We start from the raw sequence: 26793 nt of genomic DNA on the forward strand, positions 1-26793 counted from the left end.
TGTAGTGCATTCGCATCTAAACATGGACATCCTAAAGTTGCAGTCAGTCATTCACCCAGCCTCTTTCTCCCTCCCCCCCCCCAGCCGCTCTCTCCCTCCCCCCCCCCCCAGCCGCTCTCTCCCTCCCCCCCCAGTCTCTCTCTCCCTCCCTCCCAGTCGCTCTCTCCCTTCCCCCCAGTCGCGCTCTCCCTTCCCCCACCAGGTCGCGCTCTCTCTCTCTTCCCCCCCAGTCGCGCTCTCCCTTCCCCCCCCAGTCGCTCTCTCTCCCTTCCCCCCCCAGTCGCTCTCTCTCTCCCTTCCCCCCCCAGTCGCTCTCTCTCTCTTCCCCCCCAGTCGCTCTCTCTCTTCCCCCCCAGTCGCTCTCTCTCTTCCCCCCCAGTCGCTCTCTCTCTCTTCCCCCCGTCGCTCTCTCTCTCTTCCCCCCCAGTCGCTCTCTCTCTCTTCCCCCCCAGTCGCTCTCTCTCTCTTCCCCCCCCAGTCGCTCTCTCTCTCTTCCCCCCCAGTCGCTCTCTCTCTCTTCCCCCCCAGTCGCTCTCTCTCTTCCCCCCCAGTCGCTCTCTCTCTCTTCCCCCCCAGTCGCTCTCTCTCTCTTCCCCCCCAGTCGCTCTCTCTCTCTTCCCCCCCAGTCGCTCTCTCTCTCTTCCCCCCCAGTCGCTCTCTCTCTCTTCCCCCCCAGTCGCTCTCTCTCTCTTCCCCCCCAGTCGCTCTCTCTCTCTTCCCCCCCAGTCGCTCTCTCTCTCTTCCCCCCAGTCGCTCTCTCTCTCTTCCCCCCCAGTCGCTCTCTCTCTCTTCCCCCCCCAGTCGCTCTCTCTCTTCCCCCCCAGTCGCTCTCTCTCTCTTCCCCCCCAGTCGCTCTCTCTCTCTTCCCCCCCAGTCGCTCTCTCTCTCTTCCCCCCCAGTCGCTCTCTCTCTCTTCCCCCCCAGTCGCTCTCTCTCTCTTCCCCCCCAGTCGCTCTCTCTCTCTTCCCCCCCAGTCGCTCTCTCTCTCTTCCCCCCCAGTCGCTCTCTCTCTCTTCCCCCCCAGTCGCTCTCTCTCTTCCCCCCCCAGTCGCTCTCTCTCTCTTCCCCCCCGTCGCTCTCTCTCTCTTCCCCCCCGTCGCTCTCTCTCTCTTCCCCCCCAGTCGCTCGCTCTCTCTTCCCCCCCGTCGCTCTCTCTCTCTTCCCCCCCCGTCGCTCTCTCTCTCTTCCCCCCCCGTCGCTCTCTCTCTCTTCCCCCCCCAGTCGCTCTCTCTCTCTTCCCCCCCAGTCGCTCGCTCTCTCTTCCCCCCCCCAGTCGCTCGCTCTCTCTTCCCCCCCCCAGTCGCTCGCTCTCTCGTCCCCCCCCCAGTCGCTCGCTCTCTCTTCCCCCCCCAGTCGCTCGCTCTCTCTTCCCCCCCAGTCGCTCGCTCTCTCTTCCCCCCCAGTCGCTCTCTCTTCCCCCCCAGTCGCTCTCTCTCTCTTCCCCCGCAGTCGCTCTCTCTCTCTTCCCCCCCAGTCGCTCTCTCTCTCTTCCCCCCCAGTCGCTCTCTCTTCCAACAACAACATGCCCTCAAAAAAGCCTCGGCACCGCCGGGCACTCCAGCTAGTTAGACTAAAAGAAGAGGCTTATAATGTTGTAAAGAATAGTACTAACCCGGAGGATTGGGAGAGCTTTAGAAACCAGCAAAGGATGACCAAAAAATTGATAAAAAGGGAGAAAACAGAATATGAGAGTAAGCTAGCAAGAAATATAAAAACAGATTTCAAGAGCTTCTATAAGTATGTAAAAAGAAAGAGTAACAAAAGTAAGCATTGGTCCCTTAGAATCAGAGACAGGAGAAATTATATTGGGGAGTAAGGAAATCGCAGAGACTTGAACCAAATATTTTGTATCTGTGTTCACAGTAGAAGATACAAAAAGCATACCAAAAATTGTGTGGAACCAAGGCACTAATGAGGGTGAGGAACTTAAAGTAATTATGATTGGTAGAGAAATTAATGGGACTAAAAGCCAACAAATCCCCAGGACTTGATGGCCTACATCCTAGGGTTCTAAAAGAGGTGGCTGCAGAGATGGTGGATGCATTGGTTGTGATCTAATATTGAATCAGGGCCAGGGACTCAATAAAATTAACATAAGTAACAGTAAATGAAGAAAATAATGGCACTAAAGAGTGACAAATCCCCAGGACCAGATGGTTTCCATCCCAGGGTTTAAAGGAAGTAGGTGAGCACATTGCAGATGCCCGAACTATAATCTTCCAAAGTTCTCTCGATTCAGGAACCGTTCCTTTAGATTGGAAAATTGCACATGCCGCTCTGCTATTTAAGAATGGCGAGAGGGAAACTAGGGAATTATAGACCAGTTAGCCTAACTTCTGTTGTAGGGAAATTACTAGAGTCTATAATTAAGAATAGGGTGATTGAACACCTCGCAAATTTTCAATTGATCGCAGAGTGCATGGGTTTGTGAAAGGTAGGTCATGCGTGACAAACTTGATTGAATTTTTTAAGGAGATGACTAAAGTACTTGCCAGGGGAGTGTCTATGGATGTTATTTATATTGACTTCCAGAGGCATTTGATAAAGTCCCACATAAAAGACTGTCAACTAAGGTAGAAGCCCATGGAATCGAAGGCAAATTACTGACCTGGTTAGGAAATAGGCTGTGCGGCAAGAGACAGAGAATAGGGATAATGGGCAGGTACTCTAAATGGCAGGATGTGATTAGTGGTGTCACGCAAGGTTGTATGTTGGGCCTCAACTATTCACAGAATTTATTAATGACTTAGATGATGGCATAGAAAGCCATATATCCAAATTTGCCAATGACACAAAGACAGGCAGCATTGTAGGCAGTGTAGATGAAAGCATAAAATTACAAAGGGATATCGATAGATTTAAGTGAATGGGCAAAACTGTGGCAAATGGATTTCAATGTAGGCAAATGTGAAGTCATCCACTTTGGACCTAAAAAGGATAGAACAGGGTGCTTTCTTAATGGTGAAAAGCTAAAAAACAGTGGAGGTCCAAAGAAGCTTGGGGGTCCAGGTACATAGATCATTAAAATGTAATTAACGGGTACAGAAAATAATCAAAGGCTAATGGAATGCTTTCCTTTATATCTAGAGGGCTAGAATACAAGGGGGTCGAAGTTATGCTGCAGCTATACAAAACCCTGGTTAGACCACACCTGGGGTACTGTGAGCAGTTCTGGGCACCACACCTTAGGAAAGATATACTGGCCTTGGAGGGAGTGCAGAGTAGGTTTCCCAGAATGATACTCAGACTCCAAGAGTTAAAATACAAGGAGAGATTACACAAATTGGGGTTGTGTTCCCTAGAATTTAGAAGGTAAAGGGGTGATCTGATCGAAGTATTCAAGATATTAAAGGGAACAGATAGGGTAGATAGAGTGAAACTATTTCTATTGGGAAGTCTAGGACTAGGGGGCATAGTCTAAAAATTAGAGCCAGACCTTTCAGGAGTGAAATTAGGAAACACTTCTACACACAAAGGGTGGTAGAAGTTTGGAACTCTCTTCCGCAAATGGCAATTGATGCTAGATCAATTGTTAATTTTAAATCTGAGATTAATAGATTTTTGTTAACCAAAGGTATTAAGGGATATAGGCCAAAGGCAGGTATATGGAGTTAGGTCGCAGATCAGCCATGATCTCATTGAATGGTGGAACAGGCTCGAGGAGCTGAATGGCCTATTCCTGTTCTTAGGTTCTTCCAAAATTCCCTAGATTCTAGAATGGTCCCAGCAGATTGGAAGGTAGCAAATGTAACCCTGCTATTCAAGAAAGGAAGGAGAGAGAAAACAGGGAACTACAGGCCAGTTAGCCTGACATTAGTTGTTGGAAAAATGCTGGAATCCATTCTAAAGAAGTGGTAACAGGGCACTTAATTAGGCAGAGTCAATATGGTTTTATGAAAGGGAAATCATGTTTAATTTTTTTGAGGATGTAACTAGCAGGGTAGAAAAATGGGAACCAGTGGATGTAGCATACTTGGATTTCCAAAAGGCATTCGTTAAGGTGTTATGCAAGATAAAGGCCAAAAGGTTGTTACGCAAGATAAAGGCTCATGGGGTTGGATGTAATATATTAACATGGATAGATTGGTTAATGGACAGAAAACAGAGAGTGGGGATAAACGGGTCATTTTCAGGTTGGCAGGCTATAACTAATGGGGTGCTGCAAGGATCAGTGCTTGGACCTCAGCTATATACAATTTATATTAATGACTTAGATGAAGGGACCGAAAGAAAGAAAAACTTGCATTTATGTAGCGCCTTTCACGACCGCCGGACGTCTCAAAGCGCTTTACAGCCAATGAAGTACTTGTGGAGTGTAGTTACTGTTGTAATGTAGGAAACGTGGCAGCCAATTTGCATACAGCAAGCTCCCACAAACCGCAATGTGATAATGACCAGATAATCTGTTTTTGTTATGTTGATTGAGGGATAAATATTGGCCAAGACACCAGGGATAACGCCCCTGCTCCTCTTCGAAATAGTGCCATGGGATCTTTTACGTACACCTGATAGAGCAGACGCGGCCTCAGTTTAATGTGTCATCTGAAAGACAGCACCTCCGACACTGCGGCACTCCCTCAGTACTGCACTGGAGTGTCAGCCTAGATTTCTTTTTGTGCTCAAGTCCCTGGAGTGAGACTTGAACCCACAACCTTCTGACTCAGAGGCGAGCGTGCTACCCACTGAGCCACAGCTGACACCGTATGCAATGTATCCAAATTTGCTGACGATAAAAAGTTAGGTGGGAAAGTAAACTGTGAGTAGAACACAAAGAGCCTGCAAAGGGATATAGACAGGTTAAGTGAGTGGGCAATAAAGTGACAGATGGAATATAATGTGGGGAAATGTGAGGTTGTTAACTTTGGTAGAATCGAAAAACAGAATACTTTTAAATGGTGAGAAACGATTACATTTTGGTGTTGAGAGAGATTTAGGTGTCCTCGTACTGGAAACACAGAGGGCTGGATTTTGTCATTGGGGGCGGGCTGGGGGCGTGTCAGGTGGTCATCGTGTCCGGAGCCCGCCTCCGATGTGAGGCGGGACAAATCAGCGATTTTGCCCTAATTGGGCAATTGATTTCCAGCGTGTGGGAACCCCTGGCCCAATGAGTATTTCGATGCTGAAACTCGCCTCCGATGAGGTCATCTATGCAGATGCATTTAAGGCATGCAAGCAGCCTTGGTTCTTTTTCAGCCTTTCAACTTTATCATAATATGCTTCTGAGGGATTCATGCAAAAACCATGTCAGGCACCAAGCCAAAGTGTGCACCCCAATTTGATGAGAACTTCCTCCAAGCTCTGGTGGAGGGAGCAAGAGCAAATAAGGAAGTGTTGTTTCCTTGTTCAGGGAGGAAAAAGCCTCCACTACAGAACAAAGCTGTGTGGCTGCAAGTGGCACAGAAGGTCAGTGCCATTTCAATGTGCAGCAGAACTTGGCTGCAGTGCAGAAAGAAGTTTCATGACCTTCTCCGCACAGGAAAAGTGAGTATTCCATCACCATGACCCTCAATCTGATCCCCATCGCCTCTCATCACCAGCACTCTGCTTTGTCAACATCCTCCTCCACATCCAACTTCAACATATATCCCTGCACCCTTACCCATTCCCTCTCTCTGTATGTTCACATTCACTTAACTATTCGACTATGCAGCCCTCACACTCCCTATCACTGTGATGCTATGACAACAACTTACAACACACAGGGAGGGCCCTTGGTCTTGGCACCACACTCCATCTTTGTGTCCTTCTAAGCATCTATGCTGTGGATTCTCTACACTCACTCCTTCATTCTCACTCAAACTCCACTTGTGTCCCTCATTGCAGGAAAAGAGAGCCCACAATAAGAGGGAGAGGGCGAGGACAAGAGGAGGGCCACCCTCAATAGCCCAGCTCACTAGCGCAGAGGAGGCGGCCCTGGAGATTGTGGGAGTGGAGGAGGATGTGCAAGTGGGGGATGGACAGATGGGCGCATCAGAGCAAGCTGGTGACAGAATAGTTTTTCATCTCTCTCATTGACATTGCATGTGTGACAGATATTGCTTCTGATGCTCTAACAGATTGACTTATGATAATCTGCACAATTCAATGTGCATGCAACGTTTATCTCACATATCTAATTCTTTCCTTTACTCCCCCACAGGACCATCAACAGCCCCCCTCCCCACTGTCCAGGAGGAACAGCCCGAGCCCCCAGACTCCTCAGAGGAAGTTGCAACCTCCGGGGCGCAGTGTCAGCAGAATTAAGCGCACCCAGCGCCAACGCAGACACTCACACCTCGATGGGACCTTCACGAGAGAGTAGAGTTGTCACCTGGTGTATCACAGCTCACAAGTGAGCATCAGCAGATGGTGGAGACGGACAGCAGTGGAGAGTCCTCGTCGGAGGACGCAGGGCTCTCCCAGCTCAGCTCTGCTGCATGTCGACCTGTGCCTCCAGGTCCATCCAGAAGGAGAGCGGTGATGGAACTCCAGGAACAGGTGCAGGAATCTCTGGCAGGTTTTGTCTCTAGGGTCGCTGCAAGTGTGGAGCGAATGGAGGAGTCCTTCGCTAACATGAGCAGGGCCTTTGTGGAGGCGTTGGCGCATGAACGCATCAGCACGGAAAGGAAGGCAACCTCCGTGGAAAGGATGGCGACCTTCGTGGAAAGGCTGGCTACCGTAGGAGAGGATGGCTACAGTAGAGGAGAGGGCTATGGCCATGGAGGAGCTTAGTTGCCAGGGTCTTGAAAACATGGTCATTGTTCAGAACAGAATGACATCTCTTGAGGAGCAATGGTCAGCTTTTGAGCAGAGAAACCAGACCTTCATGAAAGTCCTCTGGAGTAGGACTTCCAGTGCAGAAACAGGTCCTCATCCCCCCCCCCCACTGAAGTGCAAGCCATTTGCTAGCTCTGAAGTGGGGCTGACCCATGAGAGGGATGTTGGTGGCAGAGAACAATGAAGTGGGGGCTCCTCTCCAACTGCTCACACGACCATGCCACTGCAGAGCCCTCAGTCAGAGCCCCACCAGAGTCCTCACCCAACTGAGATCGGCGTCTCAGCCCCTGCACAGCAGCAGACTGTTAGCAACCCCAGAGGATGTCTGCCAAAGGTGTCGAGGCAAGAACAGCAAGAAAGTGAGCAAGGGGCCTCCACATCTGCTGAAGCCACAGGGGAAGCACCACGTAGGAGCACACATAAGATGAAGATAAAGCACAAGTAGTCACAAGTGTAGTCACTTGGGGTGTTCCGTTGTGTTTATTTTTGAAAAGCCATCCGTGATTTTGTGATTAAAAAAAACTTGATGGCAAACTGTTGAAGTTGTGGCCTGTGTCATTTCGCAAATGGGACTTCCACATTGAGGGCTTAGGACGATTTGCAATTGTCAGTATGGTGGTCAGAGTGATAATAATCCACAGGTTCTTGGCCATTGTCGATGCTCTGGTAAGAAGGTGCGAGGCAAAAGGGCAGGCTAAGCAATTCTGGCCAAGATGCGTGCGTCCCTTGCATCCCAGGCAGCAATGTGCTCGCGTGCTGCTGGCACTGGTTGATGCGCCTCCGTAAGATGTTTGTTGTCGCTCTCCTCATCTGAGGAGGCTATGCGATGAGCCACTTGTACCTCAGGCAGCTGCAAGCCATGATGCTGTGCCATGTTGTGAAGTGCACAGCAGATAATGACGATTCTGGAGACCCTGCCTGCTGAGTACTGCAGGGCTCCATCTGATCTATCAAGGCATCTGAATCGCATCTTCAGCAAGCCGATGGCTTGCTTGATTATGGATCTGGTGGAAATGTGGCTGGAGTTGTAGTGCTCCTCAGCTTCATTGGATGGGCTCCTCAACGGCGTTATTAGCCACGTCTTCAGGGGATAGCCCTTGTATCCAAGTAGCCATCCGAAAAGTTGGTCTGGCGGATGGAAGAGCGGAGGCACACTAGATTGCTGCAGGATGAAGGAGTCATGGCAACTGCCAGGCTACTTGGCGCAAACATGCAAAATTTCCTTCTTGTGGTCACACATCACTGCACGTTGAGGGAGTAGAAGCCCTTGCGGTTGACAAAAATAACTGGACATGTGTGCAGCCAATGACACACTGCACACTAGGAAAGCCTGCCTGATTAGCAAGTCCAACCGCACGCGCGGTTACACTTGCTTGATCCTTGGAGAAGTTGATGTAATTTCGCGCGATGGCAAAGAGGGCATCGGTTACCTGCATGGTGCAAGTGTGTGCGGCTGCCTGGGAGACGCCGCTGATGTCTGCTGTTGATCCCTGGAATGAGCCTGAAGCAAAAAAGTTGTGTGGTGGTGACTTTGACGGCCACTGGTAAGGGGTGTCCACCTGCTCCTCTGGGCTACAGGACTTGCTGCAGCATTGCGCAGATGTCACCCACTACCTCTCGCGAAAGTCTGAGCCTCCTTTGGCACTGCTGCTCAGTCATTTTGAGGTAGCTCATCCTGTCTGTAAACCCTTCTGGCCTGTGCAGCTTCAGGTGGGTGAGCAGCAGCTTGGCACTCCTGTTGTTGCTCTGGGTGCTGCTGCTGCCGCGGCTGGTCTTCGTCCGAATCTGATGTCCAGGAGGAAAGGAAATAAATGGTTCCCATGCATCTGGTATATACCTCAGTTGAGGAAGCGCTCAGTCAAGGTGAGGCGAGGGGTTTCCCAGGAGGTCACACTGGAGATGGGTGTCAGGCTCCAAACTTCCACAACAATGAGTAGGCCTGCTAAAAGTTCACCCAGATCTGAGACAACAAAGGTCTGCCACCTGCAAATGATCATTGCTGAAAACTGCTTTTTAATGGTGGAGCTGCAGCGGTTAGTAATCCTTCCACTTGAGGCCGCCAGGATTAACTGGCGTGTTTCAGAGGAGACGTGCAGCATGGGGGAAATGTGTTAAATTCACAAAGGCCTCTCAAAATGGGATTATAGAGGCAATTAACTGGTTAAGGGCCTTTCCCGCTTCTTGGAGGTGGGATGGAAACGGGGTCAGAAACCCCGATTTTGGGATCTGCCCGCCATTTTTTGCGATTTTAACATCTCACGCGCCTCCAAACCTGCCTCCTCGGGCCTGGCAAAATCGAGCCCAGAGAGTTAGCACGCAGGTACAGCAAAGCAATTAGGAAGGCAAATGGCATGTTGGCCTTTATTGCAAGGGGGTTGGAGTGCAAGAATAAGGAAGTCTTGCTTCAATTGTACAGGGCTTTGGTGAGACCACATCTGGTGTACTGTGCACAGTTTTGGTCTCCTTATCTGAAAAAAATATACTTGCCTTAGAGGCGGTGCAACGAATGTTCACTGGATTGATTTGTGGGATGAGAGGGTTGTCCTGCGAGGAAAGATTGAGTAAATTGGGCCTATACCCTCTGGAGTTTAGAAGAATGAGAGGTGATGTCATTGAAACAGACAAGATTCCGAAGGGGATTGACAGGGTAGATACTGAGAGGTTGTTTCCTCTGGCTGGAGAGAACTAGGGGGCATAGTCTCAAGATAAGGGATCAGTCATTTAAGACTGAGATGAGGAGGAATTTCTTCACTCAAGAGGGTTGTGAATCTTTGGAATTCTCTACCCCAAAGGGCTGCAGATGCTGAATCTTTGAGTATATTCAAGGCTGAGATAGACAGGTTTTTGGACTCATGGGGAATCAAGGGATATGGGGATCGGGCGAGAAAGGGGAGTTGAGGTCGAAGATCAGCCATGATCTTATTGAATGGCAGAGCAGGCTCGAGGGGCCGTATGGTCTACTCCTGCTCCTAATTCTTGTGTTCTTATGTCATGGGGAGAGTAGAGAACATAAGAAATAGGAGAGATTTACCAGGATGATACCAGGGATCAGAAACTTTAGTTAGGTGGAGAGATAGAGAAACTGGGTCTCTTTTCACTAGAACAGAGACATTTAAGAGGAGGTCTGATGGAAGTATGAGATATTTTGATATGGTGATTGGGAAAAATTTATTTCCACTGGCTGCTCAGTCGGTAATATGAGGACATAAATTTGTCATTACACAAGTGATGAAAGGAGAGATTAAGAGACTTTTCTTTTTAAAGCACAGAGGGTTGTTGACATGGCCTAACAGAAACAGTGGCGGAAGCAGAATCCATAATGGCCTAGAATTAGCGGTGGGTACTGACCGCGTTTGCTGTTATTACCCCTTTGAAACTGACCGCAACTTCAGGATGTAGCGCATGTGTATCGAAACGCAGAAATGCTGAAGTTGCAGTCAGTCATCCACTGCTCTGACATTGGCTGTGCAGTGCCCCAACCCCCATAGCCAGCAATCAGTGTAATCAGTCAAATCAGGGAAACTGATGGAAACTTCGGCTCTTCCGCGATAAATACCCCATTAAAAGCTAGACCCTTTTGGATTAGGTGTAACTGGGGTTTTAACATCATACTGATTGCTAAACAAACGTTATGGCTCTGAAAAACTAATTTTGATTTTGTGGAGTGTCAAATTTCTCCATTTTAATAAAGATGAAGATTTTTAAGAAACTTTAAAAAAATTCCTTTTTAAAAGTTTGTTCATCTTTATTTCATGTTTACCTTTTCCCCATGTGAGAGCCCCAATCTTTGTTTTGCTCACTAACAAAAAGTTAGAATCAAAGGAACTTACTCACTTCCTGGTTCTCAGTCTGTGAGAATTCTGCATTGTGACAGCTTGTTGAAGTCACAGCAGCTCAGGTTAGGGATTCGCCAGTAACATACGCTGATTTCAACTGCACGTCGGAAAAGCCAAACTTCTCGCCACAGAAATCACGAAGCTTACGTCGGGGCCAGCAGCAAACGCCTTTGCTTCGCCGCTGACAGCAAATTATGGCCCAAAAGCTTTCAAAAAGGAAGTGGATAAATATTTGAAAAAGAAAAATTTCAGAGTATGTAGAAAGGACAAGGGTAACCGACTAAATGACTAAGGGGGAGAAACTGGGTATCGCCCCGTTTGGGGCGCAATTATCGGTCGGGTGCAAAGTTTAGCGCCTGGTGCTAAACATCGCCTCCGACTGCAAACTTGGCTTCTATCGCCCCTGGAGGTGATTGGAGCGCTAAATCAGGCGCTACACACCTGTCTTAAGGTGCTAACGCCGAGGAGCGAGGCGCTACCTCAGAGCGCTGGCGAAGCTCAGGTGAGGTCAGTTAGCAATGGAACACAGACACACTGGCGCCGGCCAGTTCTTAAAGGGGAGGGTCGATCTTGCTCTCCAGCCACACCCTGCTCATTGCAGCCTTGAATCTTGGCTTGGAGAGACGTGCCCATCAATTCTGCTGGCAAGAACAATGGAGAGGCCCAGGGAAAGAGCTCAGAGTGCAGCCCCCCCTTCCCCCCATATTCTCTTCTAAATTGATGCAATGAAGGTCAAATCAAAATGAACCTGCAAGGTGCTGCTCAGTACCCAAAACTCCTTCACACAGCACTGAATCGCTCCAGAAGTCAGTCTCTCTCTCTCTCTCTCTCTCTCTACATGTGGTGCAAAAATGTCACCGAAAAAGGAAGGAAGCGGCCGCCTTTAAATAGCGATTCCCAGGTCCCTTCCTGACTGCAAAATGTTCCCCTCTACCTGTCATTGCTAGCGGCAGGCGGAAAGGCAGGGGGAGCCACTCCATATTCGGTCCGGGGCGCTACCCGCTCGACTGACGTCACGATCTGCGGGCGCAGGAGATCGTGGCGGTAGAGTTTAGCGCTGCCGCAAAATGTCTGGTCAATTTCGTGAGCGACACAAACATCGCCGCGCCCAGGCGCTCGTTGCTTTGCGCCCCGTTAGCGCCCTAAGAGGGCGCTAACGGGAGGTGCTAATCAGCCAAATTTTTCCCCCTTGATCTTTCCAAGAGCTGACACAGACACAATGGACCAAATAGCCTTTTCTGTATTGTGAAATTCTATGATTCTATCTGTGTCCACGATGTAGGCAGAACAATGAATTCACATTTTATGAGGAGTTGTGCTGCTCACCATGCCGTTCAGAATTCTTGGCACTTGCTGTCCAAAGGTTGGGGTTCAAATCCATGCTGGTCAGTTGTCTAATGAAGTATTTTCATGTTATGACTGTGATTCTATTATTATATGGGATGAATGTGATTATCAATGGGCTGTAGCATATGAAGAAAAGAAAATCCATAAACCTACTGCATCTTTGATTAAAGTTGCACTGAATAAAGGCTACATCTCAGTCTTTGTAACTCTGCATCATCCAGGAAGTAACACTATCTGGGAAGTCTGTGTTGTGATTCTCAAAGAAATACAGGAAATAGAAATCCTGCTGTGCAATATTAGTAACAAAACATGTTGTTTTCATAAGAAAACCCTTGCTATTTTATCAACTTAGCCTGTTAAATGTAAGCATGTTTGTTACTCATACTACACAGAGTAACGTCAACGTCTGGGTTTTAGAATTTGATGCAATTTTAAAAATTAAGAATCTTGTATGAAAATAATTACATTGACAAGAAAGTCACCAACGAGAAGTTTCTCTTCTACATGGGTGTGACATTCAATACCAATGAACAAATATAACGCTTTCTTAGATCAGCGACCTAATTTAGCAGATAAGTATGTGTGAAATTCTGTGTCATTATAGTATTGTCCTCTACCTGACTGCATAAGAAAAACGGATTTTGCTTAATTTATGCAGTTGCTATGTATCCAAGTGAGCACAGTAATATCCCAAATGGCATACACGTTATACATCTACTTTATTGCAGCTTGCACCTTAACGTCAACAGCTTTAGTAACCGTAACTGGGTAACTGATAAAATGATTTCTGTTATATTTTGACTAATCTGCAGAACTTCAACAAAACCACTAACACCTGACATCAGACAAACAGGAAACAAGAGTAATCATGCAGAGGAAGAGGTTTAATTGAAAAATATGAAAAAAAAACACACATGACAACCAATATGGCAGTTAGAATCTCATATCAGATGATGAAAACAAAAAAGAAAATTACTTCCAAATACAGTTAAAAATCCAAAGTCTCTCCATAAGGTTCATTATATTGTGAATACTTTCAAACAGTACCTGCAAGAGGTTAAAACAGACCAGGGATAACAGGTAGCAGCTAAAATAAATGACTGGTTCAGAACCAATGGAGCAGTGTTTGGAGATTTTTCCTCCCCCCACAAACCCCGGACTGCCACCTTACCCCCACCCTCCATCCACCATCTCCTAACCACCGCACCCCCCCCACCCGGCCTGCCACCTTCTCCCTGCCCTCCACCCACCATCTCCTCCTCCCCCCCACACCCCCCCCCCCACCCCGGCCTACCATTTTCTCCCTGCCCTCGCCCACCAGTCTGATTCCACACATGTAAAAAGTTAAAAAATGTTCCATTATCCAGGACACCGTAATGTGTACGTACAAAAAAAACCAGCAAATATTATAAAAGTAGAATGATGCTATATTTATAGAATATTGCACATTTTTAAATATATTTATAAAATAAAAATATTCTTAGTGTACAGAACTTTTCATTTTAGTATCAATACAAGGACATTAATTTCTAAATATCTATGCCTAATTCTTTGTTCTTGTACAACTTATGTTATTGGATCATGTGCTAGCAAGCAACGTCATATCAATATCAAATCATCAATAACAATGTAAATACCATGATATTCTGTACGCCTTCTTACACTGGCAACTTATATTGGCAACTATGTTCATTTTGGTAAACGAGCAGAAAAAAAATAACTTCAAGCTAGACTGCCTTCTTTGGTTTTTAATTAATAACTTATTTGAAGCTAGTTGACGAACAGTATAAAAGGCCACAATTTAAAAACTGAAGTAAACACAGGAAGTTGGTTCTAAAGTAGAAATCAGAATTTTTCTCACTGTATTGAGTTTGAGCAAAAAGCAGCAAGTCTGAATGCACTTGATTAAAAAAAAGACCAAAGCCTAGCTCTGCATCTAAAAACTTGGTTGGATTTACAAGAGTTTACTGGTTTCTCAAAAAAAGCAAGCAAAAACTTGCAAAATTTATCCAAAAAATGCAGAACCATCATGGCAACACTACCGGTGCAACTCTGAGAACAAAATACTAGCCAGAATGTTCAGGGTAAAAGTCATTAACATCCACTGTGAACACATTCCTTGGAGTATCCATTGGTTAAAGCATGCAGCATCTGTTGGGGGAAAGCCTGGAGGGTCTGTTGGAGAAAGCCTGAAGCAACATTCCCAGAGGCCTGGACGATACATTCGGGAAAGCCTAAAGCATCATTTTAAGAGGCCTGAAGTGACTGTTAGGGGAAGTTGCAAACATCTGTCAACTGAAGTCTGGAGCTGGAAGCAGTCAGTCATCAGAGGAAACTATATCTACAAGTTTTATTCCAAGAACTACAGATAAAAGTAGGAAAGTTATTTATTTTATTTGTTTATCTTAATTTGTGTCTTGTAAGGATCTGAGGTTTTTAGCCAGTGTCATAAAATGCAGTGTTAGTGATCTCAAACTTGCCAAAATTGCACTTTGTAATGTTAGGATATATAAATGTGTTGATGCAAAATGTTTCTGACCACTCTTAAAGCCATTTACCTGTTTAAAATAAACAGAAATACATTTGTATATAATAATATAATAAAGCACAATTTCAGTCCAAAACTGTTTAGTTAGAATGAAGGATGGGAATAGCTTTCAGATTGAAAATTCTGTGGGGATTGTGGGGCTAGAAGCCATATTCTGGCATCATATCTCTATAATGGCCCAGAACTTGGTGTCGGGGGCTTGCCGCGGGTGCAAGCCCCTGATCTGCACTCACCCTGCGCGCTGACATCTGAAGCCCGGGCCTGCTTGCATTTCCTTTCACAGGCCCGGTTCAGATGTCGGCGCGCAGTGCTTACCTGATCCAGCGGCGTAGTTAGTGCGATGTGCCGGCTGGGATCAGGTGAGCACTGTACAACCAATCAGGGGAGGGGAAGGTTCATTCATGAGTTTGAGAGTAAGAACTGTCAAACTCATGAAAACTACAGGGGCCCAAAACACTACTTAAACTTTAAATAAAAATTTAAAAAACATCCCAATCATTAAATTAAGTATAAATAAGTTTTAAAAAATTTGAACAATAATTTTTTTTTTTGAAAAAAATAAATGTTTAATAAAAAGGGTCTAAAACTAAACTTGCCTTATTGTAGATTCTTTAAAATAATAAACCTGTGGAAAAAAAAATTCTAAATTACACTAAAACACCACTTACCTGTAAAAATAAATACTTATGTGTGCTTTTTACAAGCGTAAAGACTGGAGGCCTTTAGACATGCGCAAATCCCCCAAAACAGAGGAAATCCAAGACACGTGCTGCCCCCTACAGCGCACGCGCTAGCCTCTTCACCTCTTGGGTTAGAGGAGAGGAAATGCCGGTTTTCAGCGCATGCGCTGTGCATGCTGAAAACCGGCATTTCCTCCGGCCAGACGCGCGAGTACCCCTTCCGTACTCACGCGTTTGGGGAGGAATTACTGCCCCAATAACTTTATTGCTGACCTACAGAACAGATACGCCATTTAGTAAGAGTCATATTTTCTGCTGGGAAAAATGGTTAGCAGGGCTATTTTTTGCAGAATTAACAAGCTGAATATAATTTTCCTGGAGACAATTTTGCAAAACCAGATTTCATGAGCAGTACTAGAAAACGGGCCAATTACAATGCACCTGTAACAGCACTCCATCTACGCTGCTGAAGTAGCTAGTCAATTAGCCTGCATAACAAAAAGTGCAGTAATCCAGCTGTGACATATGTAACAGTTGTATGTAATGGCCTCACAAAAATGGAGATAATCTTGACTTACCTACAAGGCATGTAGTAAAAATTCCAGTACATCTATACTGCACTATGTCTTTAAGCAAGGGGTCTGGAGATCACTATTACCCCAACTGGTAGTGCGTGGAGAGAAAACCATACCACTATTATAAAGTACTGACATTGATAAAAGTGGTTCAAAAATTGCACCTATAGCTTAGGAAGTTGCTATCGGAGATGCCCTGCTCTTCCTCAAACTGCACGACACCGGTACCTTGCCGAGTGACTCGGCATTGAAATATATGAAGGGCGTGAAGTTGCTGTACTTACCCACTAAACATGCCAGAAAAAGTGAGTTCTGGTGCATTCAAGTGCAAGTGAATTTTTTATGGTGTGATGAGTCTTAATTACCATCAAACAATCTCTCTTGGCACTGAAAATTTAATTTTATAAGTGTGGAGTCTCATTCCTTCAGAATTGAATTATTGCTGGAGATTTAAAAAAATTAAAATAAAATTGTTTTTTCTTTTTCTTTCTGTCTCTCTTAATCCCATCTTTCTTTCCCTCTCTATTTCACTTTCTGTACATGATTTTACAATGAATTCAATATTTTAATATATACTTCCTGGTTTAGACGCCGAGGAGAATTTTGAACGATAGGGGAGTCAAGGGTTATGGGGAGTGGGCAGGGAAATGGAGTTGAGACCAAGATCAGATCAGCCATGATCTTATTGAATGGCGGAGCCATTTCCGAGCATTCTAATTCCATCAGAATGGGTTGCAATTTTCTTCTTCCAGTCCTGCAGATGTACTCCATGAATGCAGGCATACAAGTTGAAATATCTTTATAAGAACAGTTTTAGTTTCTGCTTACGAACCTAAATAAAATAGTCAATTATGCTGGTCTCAAGTATAAACATAACACTGTGGTGATAATTAAAAAATTGTTCCATTCATTAGCCTGACTACTGCATGTTCTGAAATGGAGATTAGGACTCAATGTCATTTATACTCCCTCCACTCTATTCAATTCTGCAATTGCTCTTGCCTCACCTTTAAAAAGCCCTTTCACTTCACAAGCAAAACATTTTTTGCTCATTTTGCTATGATGAAATAGGGATTAGTTTTTCCTCCTTGGTTTACAGGATTTAAATAGTTAGGGTAAGTCCATATCAAAAACAGCATGTCTGAGCAGTCTTATAAAATGTCCTGGTCTGTGTTCTGTGGCAAAGTTAGTCCATGCACAGGTTTCAATTAGCCCTCGTCAGCTTATTCAATGTGGACGATAGCAAAATACTGCAGATGTTGGAAATCCGAAATAACAACAGAAAATGCTGGAAAAACTCAAATTTCTCTCCACGGATGTTGCCTGACTTGCTGAGTTTTTCCAGCATTTTCTGTTGTTATTCAATGTGGACGTCTGACCCAAATACATTCGCAGTATTTTGCTATCGTCCAAATGGATTTCTGTTGTTTTGTATTTATCGCCAGCTGCCCAAGATACAGTCTGTTATCTGTTTCCATCAGAGCCTTCAAAGACTGCTTTGTAGGAATGAATTTCCAAATTCACGCTCCCAGAGGAGAGCCTCGTCTGCCGGCGATGCATAGCAGAAATATGGCCGTACACCGTCAAATAATGGCTGGGAAATCATTCACAGTGCACACCTGAATTTCTGATATATATATATATACCTGGTGGGCGAGGTCCCCTGGTGAAGTTGGAAAATTACCCTTATGTGAATAAACATTTTGGGGGAGAAATTCAGTATCGTCCCATTTGGGGCGCAATTATCGACCGGGCGCAAAGTTTAGCGCCTGGCGCTAATTATCGCCTCCAACGGCAAACTTGGCTTTTATTGCCCCTGGAGGTGATTGGAGCGCTAAATCAGGCGCTACACACCTCTCAAGGCGCAAAGGCCGAGGAGCGAGGCGCTACCTCAGAGCGCGAGCGCAGGCGATGTCAGTTAGCAATGGAACACAGACACACTGGGGCCGGACAGTTCTTAAAGGGGAGGGTCGATCTTGCTCTCCAGCCACACCCTGCTCATTGGAGCCTTGAATCTCGGCCTGGAGACCTCTGTGCCTACATTTTCCAGCCAAGGACTATAGAGAGGGTGAGAGAACGAGCTCAGCACTTCAGCGAGCGGGCCTTGATGGCTCTGGTCGGCGCGGTGGAGCGCAGAAGATCTATACTCTACCCTGAGAGTGGCAGGAGGCCTTTGCCATGCGACTACAGAAGAGTGTGGAGGGAGGTGGCTCAGCACGTCTCCTCCAGGAGCATGGTGCCCAGGACCCAAACTCAATGTCACAAAAAAGTTCAACGACCTCACTCAGGTCGTCAAGAGTGAGTGTTTTTTTTTTCCCCCAATACCTCTCCATCCATCCATTTCAACCTCACTCTATGGCCAGAGGGTCTTAAAACCCCAATGCCCAACCATCATCCAACACCTATGGCCCTCTCATGAAACACACATGCACATTCCACACCTTGCATACATTAAGGACTATTCAACTATGGGAGGCACATCAGGCAAGACCATGGTTGTATATTTACTCAGACGCCATCCTTTTTCTTGCAGGCCAAGCTATCTCATGACCGGAGACAGCAGCAACGGATGAGTGGAGGGTGGCCCTGGTGCAACCCCTCAGTGATCTTGAGGCGCGCGTCCAGAGGATTGTGGCAAGCCAGGTGATCGGTCCCGTCACCCCTGGAGAGGTCGACCCCGTTCAGGACAGCAATTGTAAGGTCATCAGCTTTCTCTCCTCTTTCATTCCACTTGTCCCTCACAACACCAGCCTTTGACATCTTCAATGCAACTTACTAAATCGCTCCACTCCTTCCTCCCTTACTGCCCCCTTGTCCTCACGCTAAAGCCACTCTTGTACCTCCCTGCTTTTAGATGGTGATTCACCAGCTGAGGAGACGGGCCCTCAAGCTGCCAGTGGGAGCAAAGCCGCAGGCGAGGAGGAAGAGGAAGCCGGAGCCTCAGCACCAGCGTCTCCCGAGGGAGCCCATGCCCACACTGGGACCACGTCTTCCCTGGAGGGGAGCAGGCGGGAAGGGTCTGATGAGGGCAAATCTCCGGGACCCAGCAGGCTGCAGCAACGCGATGTGGCTATGGAAGCTCAGGGGCCTTCTCCCCGGAGGGAGAGTAGGCCAGCGAGTCCTGCTGCACTGGACGCAGAGCTGGAGCGGCTCATCGCTGAAATGAACACCCAGGCAGTGGACATGCACACTCAGCTCATGGGTGCAGTGGGAAGGGTGCCTGAAAGCACTGATGCACTGGCAAGGAGTGTGGAGCACTCCACTGCAGCACAGGCAGATGCCACGCAAATGCATAGTGCCGCAGCAGGCCAGCAATCTGTGCGCCAGCAGATTGCTCCGGATGCGGAGGTGCTGCCCCGTGGGAGTGCCAGGGTGTCGGTTGAGCAGCGAGGTGCTGTGTTCTCTCAAGAGGATAGCATTCCTGCTGCCACCACTGTCACTTCCCCATTGTACTTGCCACCGCCTGTAGCCCAGACTGCTGCCGCCCACGCAGAGTTGGTGCAGTCTGCAGCCGGGCCCTCCAGGCCCAGAGCTGGTCGAGGCTGTCCTTCAAGGGCATCTGTAGACTCACGTTCTGACAATCAGCAGCCTTCCACCAGCCTTGCAGCAGCCACTGGGGCCCCATTACGGAGGAGCAGTAGGGTGGGTGGGGGGGGGGGGGGGGAAGTGCGCAAGGGAAGATCACCCTCAAAGGGCAAAAAGTAGGTGGTGTGACAAAATGTTGGAAACTTTGTTAAAGGCTGAGGTTCGTGTTCAAACTTTTGTTTAGTGTTTTGGCCATTATCTCCAGGTTGTGAGAACCAGTTATGTTAATTAATGATTTTTTTGTTTGTTTCTAATAGTTTGTCATGAAGAAATGACACAGAGTTTGTAAAATAAAAAAGTTGCTGTATTCAAAATGTACAGGTTTGGCCTTTGGAATCATTGCTCCCTTGGCCGGCTTTAGGGTTGCTTTCATTCATGTTGTTCTCCATACCAGAAGCCATTTCCTGAGTAGGGGCCGAGAAGCGGCTTGTTATCAGTCGTTGACGGACGGCCCTTGCAGCTTCAACATTGTGGGCCTCCCTCCCGCCTTGGTGCTGCTGCTGATCATCCTCCTCCTCCTCCGGTGGCGCACCAAGGCCTGGTGGCATTGGCTGGGTCCTGAGGATTGCCAGGTTATGAAGAATGTTGCACACAACTATGAAGAGGGAGACTCGCTCAGGCAAGTACTGCAGGGCTCCTCCTGAGTGGTAGATAGTGGAACCGTTGCTTGAGCACGCCGATCGTCTGCTCAACGATGTTCCTGGTGGCAAGATGGCTCTCATTGACCCGCAGCTTAGCAGGGGTGTGGGGGTTACGGAGCGGTGTCAGCAGCCAGGTGCAGAGTGGATAACCCTTGCCCGAGGAGCTTGGCTGATGCGGTGCCTGGAAAAGGTCTGCCACAGCAGTCTGGCGCAGGATGAAAGCACCATGGCTGCTGCCAGGATAGCGGGCATTGACAGCGAGTATCAGCTGTCTGTGGTCACAGACCAACTGGATGTTTAAGGAGTGGAACCACTTGCGGTTTCAGAAAACCTCTGCATTCTCATGCGGTGCCCGCAATGCCACATGCATGCAGTCAATGGCGCCCTGCACCATGGGGACGCCTGCTATCCTCGCAAAGCCTAATGCGCGTTCCTGCTCTTTGGCCCGGGTCATCGGGAAAGAGACGTACTGGTGTCTCCTTTTATAGAGGGCATTTGTGACCTGGCGGATACAGCAATGGAGATATTGGCGATGTCCCCAGTAGCTGCTTGAACGGAGCCGGTGGCATAAAAATTCAGAGCCACTGTGACCTTCACTGCCACCAACAGAGATGTCCTGGTCCTCAGTTGAGGCTGCAGATCTGGCTGCAACAGGTGGCAGAGCTCAGTGACCACCTCCTTGCTGAAGCGCAGCCTGTGCAAATACTGTTCCTCAGACAAATGAACGTCGGCGAATTGCTCCCAAGGTCTCCTATGCAGACGCCTGTTGGACCTCCTCCGTCTGGCCATGATTGCGACTCTCCCTCTGCGTCTCTGTTGCCTCCAATTCTGCAGGCGCAGGACTATACCCCGAATCAGCGCAGCCCCCATAGTCTTTTGACAATCGAAGTAATGAAGGTCAAATCCAAAAGTACCTGCAAAGTGATGCTCAGTAGCCAAAACTACTTCACACAGCATTGACTCTATGCAGAAGTCAGTCTCTGTCTGTCAGAATGAGTGGTGCAAAAATGTCTACCACAGAAAAAGGCAGGAAGAGGGCGCCTTTAAATAGCACCCCTCCAGCCCCTCACCGACTGGGAAACATTCCAGTCTCCCCGTCGTTGCTTGCGGCAGGCGGAAAGGAGTGGGGCGCCACTCAATATCCGGTCCAGGATGCCACCAGGGCATTGCACACTCGACTGACATCACGATTTGCGGGCACAGGAGATCGGGGCGCTAAACTTTTGTGCTGCTGCAAAAACGCTAGTCAATTTCGCGAGCAGCGCAAACATCACCGCGCCCAGGTGCTAGTTGCTTTTCGCCCCATTAACATCCTCTTAGGGTGCTAACGGGAGGCGCAAACCAACCAAATTTTTCGCCCTTTAAGTTTAAAAATATAATTTCCAACTCGTTGTCTGACCAGTTGAAAAGATGTGAAAAGAACACAGGTGTTGAAATTCCACATGCCCAATTATGCTAGTTTTGCACCCCTAAGCCAGGTCTTACATCTGCCAATGCTTTCAGCATTGACCTTGCACTAACTTATCTTCTCAGCTCATTTCAATATCCACTGGCAGTTCAGTAGGAACACAAGACCGGGAGTAGGCCCATTCAGCTCCTTGAGCCTGTTCTGCCATTTAATTAGAGCATGGCTGATCTGTACCTAACTTCATTTACCCACCTTTATTCCATATCCCTTGATACATAGGAACAGAAGTAGGCAATTCAGCCCCTCGAGGCTATTCCGCCATTCAATGAGATCATGGCTGATCTGTATTGTAAATCCATCTATATCCATCTTGGCTCCATACCCTTGGCTAGTAAAAATGATCAATCTCCGATTTAAAATTATTAATTGAGCTAACATCTACTGCTTTTAGTGGAAGAGTGTGCCACACTTCTACTACCCTTTGTGTGAAGAAGTGTTTCCTAACTTCTCTCCTGAATGGCCTGCCTCTGATTTTAAGGTACGCCACCCCCCACCCCCCACCAAAAAAGTTTCTCTCTATCTACTCTATCAATTCCTTTCAAAATCCTAAAAACTTTAAATCAAATCATCCCTTAAGCTTTTATATTCGAGGGACTACAAGCCTAGTTTATGTAATCTCTCCTCATGATTTAACCCCAGGAGCCCTGGTAATATTTTTGTGAACCTGCACTGCATACCTTCCAAGGCCAATATATCCTCTTTAAGGTGTGGTGTCCAGAACTGTGCACATTACTCCAGATCTGGTCTAACCAGGGCTTTTTGCAACACATGGGGTCTGACCAAGGGTCTATACAAGTGAAGCATCACTTCCTCACTTTTGTATTCCAGCCCCCTCGAGATAAAGGCCAACATTCCATTAGTCCTCGGATCCAAAGCGGATGACCTCACACTTTCCCACAATGCAAATCCCTTGTAAATCAGGAGCACTGTGCTGGCAGTGCCTGGAAATTCTGGCTGAAGAGTGCAGCAGCAAACTGTTATAAGCCCATTTGGGACCATGATGTTGACGATCACATTGTTTACTAATATTGGGCAGGAATTAACTGCAATGCCGATATTGGTGATGATTGCCAAAGGTTAGACCGTTGTGCTCTCTGATCCTCCAGTGGCGAATTGACGCCACAATTTGCTGAAGAACTGATTAGAATGCATGGCAGAGCACCAACCAGTGAATCGGAAGTGGCGCTGCCAATGGCCAATCACAATGCCACTTTTTACTTTCCTATTAATGGTGTAGTAAAATAGTCATATCGCTCTTCTATTTTAAATCAGCACTTTTAATAAACATGGTACACTAAGCATCCTATAAATAAATCTGAGCCAAATAAGGAGATATTAGGAGGTGAATAAAAACTCGGTCAAAGAAGTAGGTTTTTAAAGAGGGTCATAAAAGGAGGAGAGAGGTGGAGAGGTTTATGGAGGGAAATCCAGAGTTTAGGCCTCGGTAGCTGAAGACACGGCTGCCAATGGTGGGTTGAAGGGAGTGGGGCATGCATAAGAGGACAGAGTTGGAGGAACGCAGAATTCTTGGTGTGTTGTAGGGCTGGAGGAGGTTACAGAGATAGGGAGGGGTGAAGTGATGGAGGAATTTGAATAATAAGATGAGAATTTTAAATTTGAGGTGTTGGTGGTCTGAGAACTAATGTGGATTGGCGAGCAAAGGGTTGTTGGGTGAGCAGGATAGTGCTAGTTAAGACACAGGCAGCAGAGTTTTGGATGAACTTAAGTTTCTTTCTTTCTCTCTTCCTCCATCCCTTTCTCCGCTGCTCTTACTTTCAAAAAAGTACATACCTCATTCGCATTGTGCACAATTCCAAGGCCACTGGGTGCCCTGTGATATTCTGTCCAACTGGTCATTTTTCATGTATCAGGCAAGATAGGTGGTCCCTAATTATGGAGCTTGCAAGGGGGGAAATGGAAGTGCTGCTGGAATGGAAGGTTCTATCCACCACTCAAAGTACAATGATTGCCACAGAATTGCAGAGCGATTGTTGGATCTCTCAGTATCAATGGAACTTTGCAGGAACAAATTCAAACCTTTTGATAAAAGCTTCCAAATAGTAGCAAGCACTTTGATTTACAAAACTCATCTGGCAGGACCTTAACCGGGTCATCAACGGCCATGAAATGAAAGATGCTATCAACCTGATTTTTACCAACAAGCATGATTTGCCAGAAGACCCACAAATTCCAAAGATAGCTGGGACTAATCACAATCAGGGACAGGAAATGCTAAGTGCTGCCTTCCTGCACCACCTCAGAAGACAAATTGCATGAGAGATTTCTGTGACTAGATTCAAAATACAAATCCTAAATTTATAAGCAGAAGTACTGCAACTAGTATTTTTTTTCAGAATGGCTTCAAAAATAAAGGCTCAGAATTTGCAGTCCTGATGACAGCAAACATACTGGGAGGGGAGAGGGGGGCGCGAGAGAGGGGGGCGCGAGAGAGGGGGGCGCGAGAGAGGGGAGGGGGAGGGGGTAGAGAGGAGGAGGGAGAGACAGGAAGTGAGTGGAGAGAGGATGGAGGCGGGGTGGTTGAGAATAGGGGAAGGGAAAAGGGAAGTGGAGAGGAGGGGAGGAGGAGTGTAAGGGGAGGGTAAGGGAAGGTGGTGAGGGGGAAGGAAAGAGCGAGAGGGAAGGAAAGGTAGTGAGGGGGAAGGATAGAGAGCGAGAGGAGGAAGGAAGTAGAGCGAGAGGGGGAAGGAGAGGGAGGATCCCTACTCGTTGTTACCTTCATCCTAACCAACTGCCAACCCAAGTCACTGGGGTACCTCCAAATTCGTGCGCTTCCATTTTTGCTGATCATATTTTGCACGGTACCTTATCAAATGCCTTCTGGAAGTCCATATAAACAATATGCATAGATCCTCCCCTATCCACCATGTTGATAAACTCCTCAAAAAACTCAACTAGTTTAGTTAGACATGACCTATCCTTCACAAGTCCATGCTAACTCTCTGATCAGCTCATACTTGTCCAAGTGCTCAGCCACTCTGTCCCTGATGATAGATTCTAGTAACATGTCCACAACTGATGCAAAATTGTTAGGACTATAATTTAAAAAACGGAGTGACATTTGCAATTTTCCAATCCAAAAGGCACAATTCGTGTGTCTAGAGCACTTTGGAAAATATGACTAATGCATCTGCAATTTCCTCACCTATTTCTTTTATACACTAGGGTGGGAACCATCAGGTCCTGGAGATCTATTACCATTTTATTTTTACTTATATTAATACAATCCTCAAAACATTCAACCAGGTTGGTGAGACATGACTTTCTTTTCCAGAAGTTGTGTTGGGAATCTTTAATAACCCTTTCTCTGTTTAGTTGGTCATGCAGATTGGTTTAGAAATTGATTCTTGTTGCACCTGTTTTACAGGCATAAAACAGGTGCAAAAAGGACCAATTTGTGGAAGCAACATTCTGTGCCCCAAAATTGGGTCGGGCCATTTGTCAGGTTAATGAGGGGGCTTAACATCTGTTTAAGGATCCTTACAAGAAAGCCCTGAGCAGAGCAGGCCTCGGAACACTGTGCTTAGGTTTTTGGGATGGGATGTGGCCCAGCAAGCGACCGCCACCGAAAAGATAAGTAAATTCTTTTTTTTTTTTTTTTTTTAAATTCTGTCAAACTGGCTCCACAATAGTTCTGACGGCTGCTGCCAGCCATGTTCTGTCTCCCGCCTTCTATCCTCCCACCGTGACTTACCCAAGGGCCACTGCCGGTCAGGCAGACGGATGGAAATTGAATGCTTCCGTCAGACGAGCGGTGTGTGGAGGTGCGACAGGCACTGGCACCTCATCCTGAATGTGTAGATGAGGCCCGAGGACCAATTTCTTGCGGTCCATGGATCTCCAACTCTGGGTGCAGGGATCACTCACAGCACCCATTTTCCACATTTAAGAACCGCCTAAAGGAAGTTCTAGGTTCCTAGCCTAATGGTCTTTTCTAGTCATTTCCTCATAACTAAAGTTTTTTTTATTCGTTCATGGGATCTGGACATCGCTAGCAAGGCCAGCATTTATTGCCCATCCCTAACTGCCCTTGAGAAGGTGGTGGTGAGCCGTCTTCTTGAACCACTGCAGTCCGTGTGGTCATGGTACTCCCACACTGCTGTTGTTAGGGAGGGAGTTCAGAATTTTGACCCAGCGACGATGAAGAAACTGCGATATACTTCCAAGTCAGGATGGTGTGTGACTTGGAGGTAGTGGAGTGGTGTTCCCATGTGCCTGCTGCCCTTGTCCTTCTAGCTGGAAGAGGTCGCGGGTTTGGGAGGTGCTGCTGAAGGAGCCTTGGCGAGTTGCTGCAGTGCATCTTGTAGATGGGACACACTGCAGCCACGGTGCACCGGTGGTGGAGGGAGTGAATGTTTAAGGTGGTGGATGGGGTGCCAATCAAGCGGGCTGCTTTGTCCTGGATGGTGTTGAGCTTCTTGAGTGTTATTGGAGCTGCCCTCATCCAGGCAAGTGGAGAGTATTCCATCACACTCCTTACTTGTACCTGGCAGATGGTGGAAAGGCTTTGGGGAGTCAGGATGTGAGACATTCGCCGCAGAATACCGAGCCTCTGACCTGCTCTTGTTGCCACCGTATTTATGTGGCTGGTCCAGTTAAGTTTCTGGTCAATGGTGACTCTCGCTTGTTGGAGATGGTCATTGCCTGGCACTTGTGTGGCACGAATGTTGCCCGCCACTTATCAGCCCAAGTCTGAATGTCATCCAGGTCTTACTGCATGCGGGCATGGACTGGTTCATTTTCTGAGGAGCTGTGAATGGCACTGAACACTGCAGTCATCAGCGAACATCTCCATTTCTGACCTTATGATGGAGGGAAGGTCATTGATGAAGCAGCTGAAGATGGATGGGCCTAGGACACTGCCCTGAGGAACTCCTGCAGCGATGTCCTGGGGCTGTGATGATTGACCACCAACCCACCACAACCATTTTCCTTTGTGCTAGGTATGACTCCAGCCAGTGGAGAGATTTCCCCTACTTCAGTTGGGGAAATTGACTTCAGTTTTACTAGGGCTCTTTCATGCCACACGGTCAAATGCTGCCTTGATGTCAAGGGCAGTCACTCTCACCACACCTCTGGAATTCAGCTCCTTTGTCTAGTGTTATTGTTCCTATAATTTTCCATTTCGGACATGTTGCCCTTTTTGAATATTGGCACATGAGCCCCACTCCAGCTCATGGGAATAATCACCGACTCCAGCGAGCTGTTAAATATATAAGCAAGAGGCTCACTTAGCACAGCTCACAATTCTTTGATCACCCTCGGGTGATTTCCATCAGGACCTGCAGCCCGATATGTTTGGAGTCCCCAGGACTATATCTACTTGGACACTTACAACT

General features: G+C 47.2%; 1 protein-coding gene across 3 annotated transcripts in view; it reads right to left on the minus strand.

Moving 5' to 3' along the window:
* antxr2a (ANTXR cell adhesion molecule 2a) overlaps positions 1–26793 on the minus strand; it is a 345806-nt gene that overhangs the window by 188041 nt on the left and 130972 nt on the right. The window lies entirely within an intron of this gene.

The sequence above is a fragment of the Somniosus microcephalus genome, chromosome 2 (assembly GCF_052327205.1).
Source record: "Somniosus microcephalus isolate GS21.2 chromosome 2, FLI_Smic_1.0, whole genome shotgun sequence".
Taxonomy (NCBI): Eukaryota; Metazoa; Chordata; class Chondrichthyes; order Squaliformes; family Somniosidae; genus Somniosus; species Somniosus microcephalus.